At 37.5% G+C, this 10,632-nt stretch overlaps 1 long non-coding RNA gene across 2 annotated transcripts in view; it reads left to right on the forward strand.

Annotated features, from left to right (window-relative positions):
* The window catches only part of LOC122427743, a 64,319-nt gene extending 59,761 nt beyond the window's left edge, over positions 1-4,558 (forward strand). For both annotated transcript variants that reach the window (XR_006265533.1, XR_006265531.1), the window contains exon 4: positions 4,504-4,558. This is a non-coding gene — a long non-coding RNA (uncharacterized LOC122427743). The remainder of the gene's footprint in view (positions 1-4,503) is intronic.
* Positions 4,559-10,632: the final 6,074 nt, after the last annotated feature.

Below are 10,632 nucleotides of genomic sequence, written 5' to 3' on the forward strand. Positions count from 1 at the left end.
CATGGGGTCAAATCTAAAGAAAGGGTAATGGACCATGAGGTCCAGCTTAATAGACCTGATATTAACACAGCAGCAAGAATGTCACCAAATGCAAAGTTTAGGGCAAGCAATGAATGAAGTATTTGTTACACTTAAAGAATATACAAAGGTTATAACAGAGTAGCGGCACTACATCAATGTCATCATTGCAGGACTTTGAAAATCTGCCATGTATGAAATAACCCTGTAACACATCTTTAAGTTGGTTACAATACATGAATTTGCTTCCCAACCACAAAAAATATTAGAATAGAAAATTATGCAATTGCGGTGGCTACCTATAATTAACTTTAGATGCTGACAATCTCTTACCCGTAGAAATAAACAGGATACTCTCAGTATCTAATATTCATTGAATGGAAATACAATGTATTTACTTTTTGTGTTGCTTATACAGTTCATACACTTAAATATATACTTTCTCTAAATGAAACAGAAAAATTTTTCTCCTCTAGTGGCCTGGTTTTTTAAAGATAGGACTGGTGTCCCTTGGTTTGAAATAAATAAAAAACATAGTCACACTGAGTATGATGTCATGAAGAGAACCACTTGTGTAAATATAGGATACTTTAAGCACACTCGTTGGTCCATGTAGTTGCTGGCTCATCACAATAATCCTGGTCTGTTATTACAATGAACTTCAGTTCAAATGATGCAATGTAAGCCACAGACCTGAGGTCTAAGAGCACCACACTCCATGGTTTTGTTCATAAGTTAACATTTAAAAGCATCATCACTCTCTCACATGGGTAAAATTGGGAGATCTCAGGGTATGAGCCAGTAAAAACATTTATGTGTTTATGCACCTTCAGATGTTTTTATTTTCTGCTGGGTAAAATAGTTTTCTTTGAGTCTGACTCACATAGGCTATAAATTATTTGAAGACAAGGACTCCATCTTTGGGCCTCCCAGGTGGCGCTAGTGGTACAGAACCTACGTGCCAAGGCAGGAGACTCAAGAGATGCGAGTTCGATCCCTGGGTCGGGAAGATCCCTTGGACTAGGAAATGGCAACCTACTCCAGTGATCTTGCCTGGAAAATTTCATGGACAGAGGAGCTTGGCAGGCTACAGTCCATGGGGTCACAAACAGTCGGACATGACTGAGTGCACACACACACACAAACAGACTCTACTTCTGTTGCTTTATATTTCCATTCCCAACACCAAAGATAAAGCCATGCTATTCTTGACAGATACAAACAACTTGTTACTTACCAACTCCTCTTTTTTCCATGACTTGATTACTACAAAAGTAGAAAATTGTGTTTATTCAGGAAGTTCAGGAAGGATATTGTCAAACTATTAATAACTAGACCAGAAGATACATATGCTATCATGTACTTTCAACATCCTTATATATTTTTTTACTTTTTGCTTCATATTACTTATTTATTTATTTTGATTTTGGCTGTGATGGCATCTTGTTTGCAGCATGTGGACTTATATCTAGCATGGCACAAGGCCTTGAGGCATGTGGGGTCTTAGTTCCCCGACCAAGGATCAAACGCACATCTGCTGCATCGAAAGATGGGTTCTTAACCACTGGACCACAAAAGAAGTCACTTTCAGCAGATAGTAACTCTGATCCCCCATTTTACTTTACATTATTCATCTGATTTTAAGCCCTCTTCCCCATACACTAATTTTCAGAGGTTACTTGAATGTCACTTTCATATTTGTAAAACCAGACCAGGTTCAAATAAATGAAAAACCTCTTAGGTTTCAGATAACTAGTTTCAGTGTTCAAGGCCATAAAGAAAGGACATTTATGTAATCATTTTACTTTGACTTGTTGCTATTTTTAAAGGCAATGCAGAGAAATTCAGAAGTAGAAGCCAACTAATTTTTATTAATAAAGAGAAAGCTGCAAGCATGTATCTGTTTATGGCTTTGACTCTAAAGAAGAGATGGTACAAGCCAGCCGAATGTATGTGATGCAGGAACATCAAAACTCTGACCTACCTAAAAATATCACTTCCACAAACCTGCCAAAATACCTAGAATTTCCATCATCGGAGTCAATGCTGTGCATAAAACATTCACAGAAGGCCCATTAAAATGCAGACACAGTCTATTTACCCAATAATATCCATTCTCTCTCCAGTATATATTAGTAAAAAAAAAAAAAAACAGGACACAGTCCAGAGCAGATTGTCCAAACTGAAAGAGTGCAGACTGGAGTAAAGTAGGACGTGAAAGAAATTGTGGAGATTCAGGTGATCCTAAGGCACTGGTCAGAGAGAGAAGTAAGGCACCTCTGAGTGGGGGTTGGGGGGTGATGCGCAAGACTGCCTTTTATGAAACTGGGCATAAAGCCTACTTATGTCTATTAGTGAAGTGTTTATAAATGTTTCCCTAAATTAGTGGCTGTTAAAGAAATTTGCATTTATACTCTCTGGCTTAAAACATATAAAGTGTAATTTTTACACTAAAAGTAAGTGTAATTTGTTTCTTCTGATCTAATTTTAGAAGTGAGACCAACACAGATGTTGGAAAAGAAACATTTCCACTTCCAGCTAAGATGAAGTAACAGGGGCCAGATTTCCCTCCCATCATAAATATATATGATTGAAACAGTGATTTTCTAGACACTGAACATTAGGAGATTAAGGACAGTAATGGTCAAAATGATGATCTTTTTCAAAAATAGACTTTATTCTTAGATTAGTCTTAGGTTCACAGCAAAATTGAGTGGAAAGCACAGAGTTCCTGTATATCCTCATCTTCCTCCATTCACATAGCCTCCCACTATCAACATCCCACCCCAGAGTGGTATGGTTGTCAAAACTGATGAACCTACACCAGCTAACACCCAAAGTCCATTGCGTACATTTTCACTCCTGGTGTTGTATGTTCTGTAGGTTTTAACCCATGTGTAATGACATGTATCCATCAGAGTCGTATCATTAAAAAGTTTCACTACCTTAAATTCATCTATGCTCTGCCTATTCCTCTTTCCCTTCCTGTTAACCCCTGAAAACCAATGATTTTTCACCATATCCACATTTTTTCCACAACATCATATATTTCAATTCAGTTGAAATCATATACTACATTGCTTTTTCAGGCTGGCTTCTTTCACTCAATCATATGCATTTAAGATTCCTCCATTATCTTTTCATAACTTGATAGCTCATACCTGCTTAGCACTGAATTATAATCTATTGCTGAGCTGTACCACAGTTCATTTATCTATTCACCTACTAAAGGATGTTTTGGCTAATTCCAAGTGTTGGCAATTATCAATCAAGCAGCTATAAATATCCATGTGCAGGTCTTTGTGTGAACATAACTTTTCAGTTCATTTGGATAAATATCAAAGAACACAATTGCTGGATCACATGGTGAGAATATGTTTAGTGTTGTTAGAAACTGCCAAACTGTCTTGCAAAGTGGCTGTAACATTTTGTATTTCTATCACCAATGAATGAGAATACCTGTTGCTCTACATCCTCACCAGTGTTTGGTATTTCAATGATTCGTATTTTCACCATTCTAATAGGTGTGTAGTGGTACCACATTATTATTTTAGTTATGCATCCCTCTAATGACATATGGTGTTGAGCATCTTTCCATGTGCTTATCTGTTATATATATCTTTGGTGAAGCATCTGTTCAGGTCTTTTGCCCAGTTTTCAATCGGGTTATTTGTTTTCTTACTCTTGAGTCTCAAGGGCTCTTTGTATATTTTGGATAGCGATCCTTTCTTTACTTAGTACGTCTTTTGCCAGTATTTTCTCCTAATCTGTGGCTTGACTTCTCATTCTTTTGACATTGCTTTTTGCAAAGCAGATGTTTTTAATTTTAATGAAATCTAGCTTGTTGATTATTTCTTCACAGATCGAGCCTCTGACATTGTATCTAAAAAGTTATCACCTTGCTCAAGTACATCTAGATTTTTTCCTATGCTGTCTCCCAGGAGTTTTACAGTTTTGCACTTTATATTTAATTCCACTTTCCATTTCAGGTTAATTTTTTTGAAGAATGTAAGGTCTGTGTCTAGATCCATTTTTTTGTGTGTGGATGTCCAGTTGTTTTAGAACCATTTCTTGAAAAGCTGTCTTCTCTCCATTGTACTGTCGTTAGTCTGTCATCAAATATGAGTTGGCTAAATGGCTGTGGGTCTATTTCTCGGCTGTCTGTTCTGTTACATTGATCTGTCTTTTGTCAGTACTACACTGTCTTGATTACTATAGTTTTATGGTAAGTCTTGAAATCAGGTAGCATTAGTCCTCCATTTTTTTTTTTTCTCCTCAACAATGTGTTGTCTATTCTGGATCTTTTGTTTCACCGTCTAAACTTTAGAATCAGTTTATCAATATCCACAAAATGACTTGTTGGGATTTTGATTGAGATTACATTGAATCTATGATCACATTGGGAAAAACTTTGACACTTTGACGATATTGAATCTTCCTATCTCTGAACATGGCTGAGATGATTACATTTTTAATGTTTTGCAGGGCTTCCCTGGTGTCTCAGATGGTAAAGCGTCTGCCTGCAGTGCAGGAGACCCGGATTCGATCCCTGGGTCAGGAAGATCCCCTGGAGAAAGAAATGGCAACCCACTCCAGTACTCTTGCCTGGAAAATTCCATGGACAGAGGAGCCTGGTAGGCTACAGTCCATGGGGTTGCAAAGAGTCGGACACAACTGAGCAACTTCACTTCAAAGATAAATAAGAGATACTTTAATTTGTAAATTTACTGATATCACTATCGGAAAATAATAATATAATCAATGTTTTTAAAAAGAACACATTTTGATGCTCATGGTTCTCTAATTCCTTTTCCAGATTTAATTTTCTTCAGCAGACTCATCCTTACCTTGACATATGTTAGAAATTAATTTTTTATTGCCTGTCTCCCCAACTAGATTGCAAGCTCTGTAAATAAGTAGTCCTTTCTCCTTTCTTCTCTGGGTCACTTCTGGGCAGTGTGTGATGTGTGTATTGAGGTGAGAAAGAGAGCATTGGCTGGTAAGAAGGACATACAGGGATTGCAGGAAAATTAACCAATTTATTGTTGCCTGGGGATATGTCTGACAAATACCACAAAGTATAAGTGTTTTCCAGATTTGTATGTACATATTAAAATTAAATATTAAAACTAGGGAAATCTGATAGAATTTTAATTTGGGAGCAGAGAAATAAAAAGTATTTGCTGACAGTTTTCTTCAGTTTTCTGTAATTAGAAAATGAGGGAAACCTCTGATGTTCTTTTTCAACTTCTCTGGTCCACTTCAGCTTATTTCCTTGAATGAGAATATAAGCACATTACAAAATCAGGCCCTTACCCTTTCAAATAAATTTATACAAAAATATCATTTGCTAAATAATAAAATGTAAAATTTTAGAGATAAATTTATTGTTCTAGCTCAATAAGACTGAAATGGAAAAACAATTGGCTAGATAACTACAATCTAAACCCAAACCAAAAAGAAAATGGTTTTGTTGGTGAAGAATTCTCATAAATATAAGGCTACTGTGTGTCCTGGTCTTTTTTTTTTTCCTTGTTCTTTTTCTTTTCCATTCCTTTAATCTCTTTATCTCAAACAATTCTTTGTAGATTATACCAGTAAAAATGTACATACAGAAAGTCATTGTAAAAATAAAGTTATTATACCATGACTAAAGTAAAAAAATATATACTTTCCTTAGAAGAGCAGAAAAGGAGAAGAAATGCAGGACTCATCCCATTAAAAGCGTGATTAATTACACTTCACTTACACCATCGACCTCAGTAGGTCAGCAGTTTAGCTGAAACAGCTCCTGACAGTGATCAGCCTCATCAAAGTTTGGCTCCTTTTCTCTATTGAAATGTTCCTCCACTAAATTGTTTGTGTGCACCTGTGCTTCAAAGCATTTCTTTTCTCTCTTCTTTTTAAACTCTAAAATGTATGCTTTCCCTATAGAAGTTACATACAGTCTTTTCGGCAGTTGGAAATGGACTCCTTGAGTGGCAGTAATGATGATCAGTTAACTGATATAAACACTCAGTAGTTATCCAAAATGTCTGCATCAAACGTTAAGTGAAAAATGTGAGAGTTCGTGTTGTGTTCTAAAGGCTTAGACTCTTCTGTAAACAGACATCAAGAATTAATAGTGTTTTGTGGCTTCCTGGGGAAAATCTGTCAGCTTGAATTTAAACATAGGCAGCTACAGTTAGAAACATGAAGTAGACCTAGTTTTAGAAGGAAAACACATTGTTCAAGTTACACACCATTACCTATGGAGGAAAGAGGGAAGGAGGACAACAAACCTTGGGATTTAGGACACAAATTATATAAAGTTCACAAAGCAATTTCACTTCAAGTTTGAATAGTTCTCAAGGTACAACACTGCATACAGCTAGTAATCATAGTTCTAGATCTGTCTTAGAAACAACCTCCCCTTATGTGTGGAGTATGTTATACTTAATGAGCCTTTATTAAAGTACTATGTGTCAGGAAATGTGATATCCACTGAAGAGGCAAAATTTGGTTCACATTCTACTGGGGAAGTGCTACCTTTAAAAAATATATATTTAATGCCCCAAAGAATTGAAAGCAGGGTCTCAAAGAGATGGCTGTACACCCATGCCCATAGCTGCAATATTCACAAGAGCTAAAATGTGGAAGCAACTCGGACGTCTGTGGGCAGATGAATGGATGAGCAAAATGTGGGATATCCATACGATGTTTATATTCAGTCTCAAAAAGGAAGGAGATTCTAGCACATCCTACAGCATGGATGAAGCTTGAATACATTATGCTAATTAAAATACATCAGTCACACCAAGAAAACTAATACTGTGTGAGTCTACTTGTATGAGGTATCTAAAACATTCAAAATCCTAGAGGCAGAAAGTAGGATGATGGCCGCCATGGTCTGGGAAAAGAGGAAATGGGAGTTACTGTTGAATAGGCACAGAGTTTTGGTTTTGCAAAATGGAAAAAGTTCTGGATATGGGTGGTAACAGTGGCTGACTTTATTTTTTGGGCTCCAAAATTACTGCAGATGGTGACTGCAGCCATGAAATTAAAAGACGCTTACTCCTTGGAAGGAAAGTTATGACCAACCTAGATAGCATATTAAAAAGCAGAGACATTACTTTGCCAACAAAGGTTCATCTAGTCAAGGCTATGTTTTTTCCAGTAGTTATGTATGGGTGTGAGAGTTGGACTATAAAGAAAGCTGAGTGCCAAAAAATTGATCCTTTCAAACTGTGGTGTTGGAAAAGACTCTTGAGAGTCCCTTGGACTGCAAGGAGATCCAACCAGTCCATCCTAAAGGAGATCAGTCCTGGGTGTTCATTGGAAGGACTGATGCTGAAGCTGAAACTCCAGTATTTTGGCCACTTGATGCAAATAGCTGACTCATTGGAAAAGACCCTGATGTTGGGAAAGATTGAAGGCAGGAGGAGAAGGGACGACAGAGGATGAGATGGTTGGATGGCATCACCAACTCAATGGACATGAGTTTGGGTAAACTCTGGGAGTTGGTGATGGACAGGGAGGCCTGGTGTGCTGCGGTTCATGGGGTCTCAAAGAGTCGGACACGACTGAGTGACTGAACTGAACAGAACTGATGGATGGTAATGATGGTTGCACAACAAAGTGAACATACTTAATGCCACGGAACTGTAGACTTAAAAATAACTAAATGGTAAATTTATACTGCATGTATTTTATCACCATAAACAATTGAGAAAAGTATATTTAAAATTATAAGTATATAATAGAAACATAAACAATGTACTCTAGTCACAGAAGAGGAAGTGATCACCTCTGTGTGTGGTGGAGAGACGCCCAGAGAAGGCTTGCAGAGGAGGAAATAGTTGAGTGAGGCTTCAGAAGACACAGAACACATTAGCACTTGCTCAACCACCTGCACTCAACACCAGATTTACTTACACTCCCTCCCATTCCTTTTGTAAACATACTTCCTAATGATCATAGCTACAGGTTGCTGGGGGCAGTAACCACCCTCTAGAATGTGCCAGCCTTCCCCTCTCACTTGCTGACTTAAGTGCTTATCAAGAGTCAGGGGCGTTTACTCCCCAGTGTTTATGCCAATTATGCTTATTACTGTAATTACTGAATTGAATTAAATATTAGGTAAACATTCTATTTTTGCATGATAAGGAAGAGAATGATTTGTCTATAAAAATGATTGCTTTGGAAAGGCTTCATAAATTAGTCACTATAAAAAATGAAATTGGTGTTGCATTAGGTGTAGGTAAGACACCTATAGATCACTGGAAGAACACTGTAAACATCTAGATGGATTTTAAGCCTAGATTCCTTTGCAAATGCACTTAAATTTCTCTTCGTGTTTAATGAAACCAAAACTGGAAATTATAGAACAATGCAGAAAGGACAAAGATAATGCAAGGTGAACCAGCAGAAACTTGAATCAGCAGCGTCATTCTCAAAGAAAAAGTCTTGGCCCTGTACTAAAGTTTGACAACTAAATGAGGCATTTTTATGTTTTAGCTTAAACAGCTATAGATAGGTAGATAGGAGGCGCGGGAGACACAGGTTCAGTCCCTGGGTCAGGAAGATCCTCTGGGGTAGGAAATGGCAACCCACTCCAGTATTCTTGCCTGAGGAATTCCATGCACAGAGTAGCCTGGTGAGCCGCAGACCATGGGGCTGCAAACAGTCGGACATGACTGAGCACAGATGGATAGGAAGAAAGAATCTGTTATCAATCCCCCTTTTCTACCACATTACAATTACAGGTATGATATTCCTGGTAAAGACATAGTGGTTTAGAGCACAGACTCTGGAACCAGATTGACTGAGTTGAATTATAGGTTTGTCATTTAGGAGTTACATGACCTCAGGCAAGTTAATCTCATTGTATTGATACTTTTGTTTTATCATCTATTTTTAATGAGGCTAATAGTAGTGCCTACCAAAGAGATTTTTTCTGAGAGTTAAGTTATTTAGCACAGGTAAACCACCTAGGACAGTGCCAGACACAATGCATGCTAAGTGTTAGTATTACCGGTACTAGTAATGGTACTGATATTACTACTAATAACTGTTTTTTTGCCACAGAGAAAAGAGACAAAAGAAGGAAGGAAAAAGTACATTCTGAGGAAGGAATGCAAACTACTGAGCTGTGATCATGCCAACTGAAGGTGAAGTACATGTGAAAAATGAACGATGAAGTGGCCTCAGGCCCAGATGGTGAAGGCGCTTGTCCACCATCTCATTCCTAACCCATCCTGTACCTTTAATTCCCTCTGCTCTCGTGGTCACTTCTTACATAAGAGCTTTTGAGATGCTAATAAACATAGAGATTGAGTGGCCTCAAACCCTAATGAATTTGTAATTTAGCAAGAGATTCTGATACATAAATAATACAAGAGAATACATGTCATTGAGAACACATTACATACTCTGTATCTAAAAATGTGTTTCTCGTGCAAAGAGGAGGGTACAACAAATTGACCAGAGAGAGTATGACAGAAAGTGATAATTGAGCTGGATGTTAAGGGTGAATTAAATGTTTCTCTATAAATGATACAATAAAACAATAAGCATCTAAACATGCATAATTGCTATCACTAGAACTGACAGATAAGGTAATCAAAGTTCCCTTCCCAAGCATTTAGAGCAACAAAGAAACCCTACACTAGAAGATATGGAAAGTATAACATCTGTATCACAAGGTCATAGATGTTTTCTCTTTGATTTATCCTTGATAAAACTCTGAAATATGTCATTGAGCCAAACCACATATCTGTTATTAAGTCTTATGATTTGTGAAATATTCCTTTTATCCAGCCTCCTGGATTTTAAACTCTCCAGTTTATATAACTAGCTAGATAAAAATGAACATGGAATGTTGAGAACAACCAAGAAAAGCCTATAACCATTGTTCACTGTCTTTCCCTTCAAGATGACACGATAAAGCGAGATGCCCTAAAATCATTCCACTTGGGTATCATTTATTATGGGCAATGTCATTCTGACATTTTTATTCTGCACCTCATGTTGACATTATAGAGATGCAAAGGGGAGAACTAATTTTTCCCTGAACGCTCACCTCAGATTTGAAATGGACAATGAAGAGATCAAACACTCAGCAGTGGGATTCAGCACAGAAAAGCAACTGTTCCCCAGGCACTTGAAGTCAGCTGGACTCCTACCCATAAATTTATTCACTGCGTGACTCTGAAAAAGTTACTGAGCTTCTGTAAAATGCGGTCACTAATTCTTCTCCTTCCACATTTCTGGAAAATTAAGTAAAAGAATTAATATGGAATACCTTTAATAAGTGTTTCTTAAATGAATAAACTTTTTACTCCTTGCCTTTTCAAAAATACTATATTGGATTTTTTTTTAAGCTTCTGTGCTTTTCTGTTCATTTATTTATTTTTTCTTTGGCAGTGCTGAGTCTTTGCTGCTATGCAAGCGCTTTCTGTAGTTGTGGCAAGCAGGGTCTGCTGTCTGACTGTGTTGCCTTGCAGAGCATGGGCTCTAGGCATGCAGGCTTTAGTAGCTGTGGTGCATAGGTTTAGCTGCACTGCAACATGTGGGACCTTACCAGACCAGTGGTCAAGCCCATGTCCCTTGCATTGGTAGGCAGATCCTTTTCCA

This window comes from Cervus canadensis, chromosome 25, assembly GCF_019320065.1.
Source record: "Cervus canadensis isolate Bull #8, Minnesota chromosome 25, ASM1932006v1, whole genome shotgun sequence".
NCBI classification, from domain to species: Eukaryota; Metazoa; Chordata; class Mammalia; order Artiodactyla; family Cervidae; genus Cervus; species Cervus canadensis.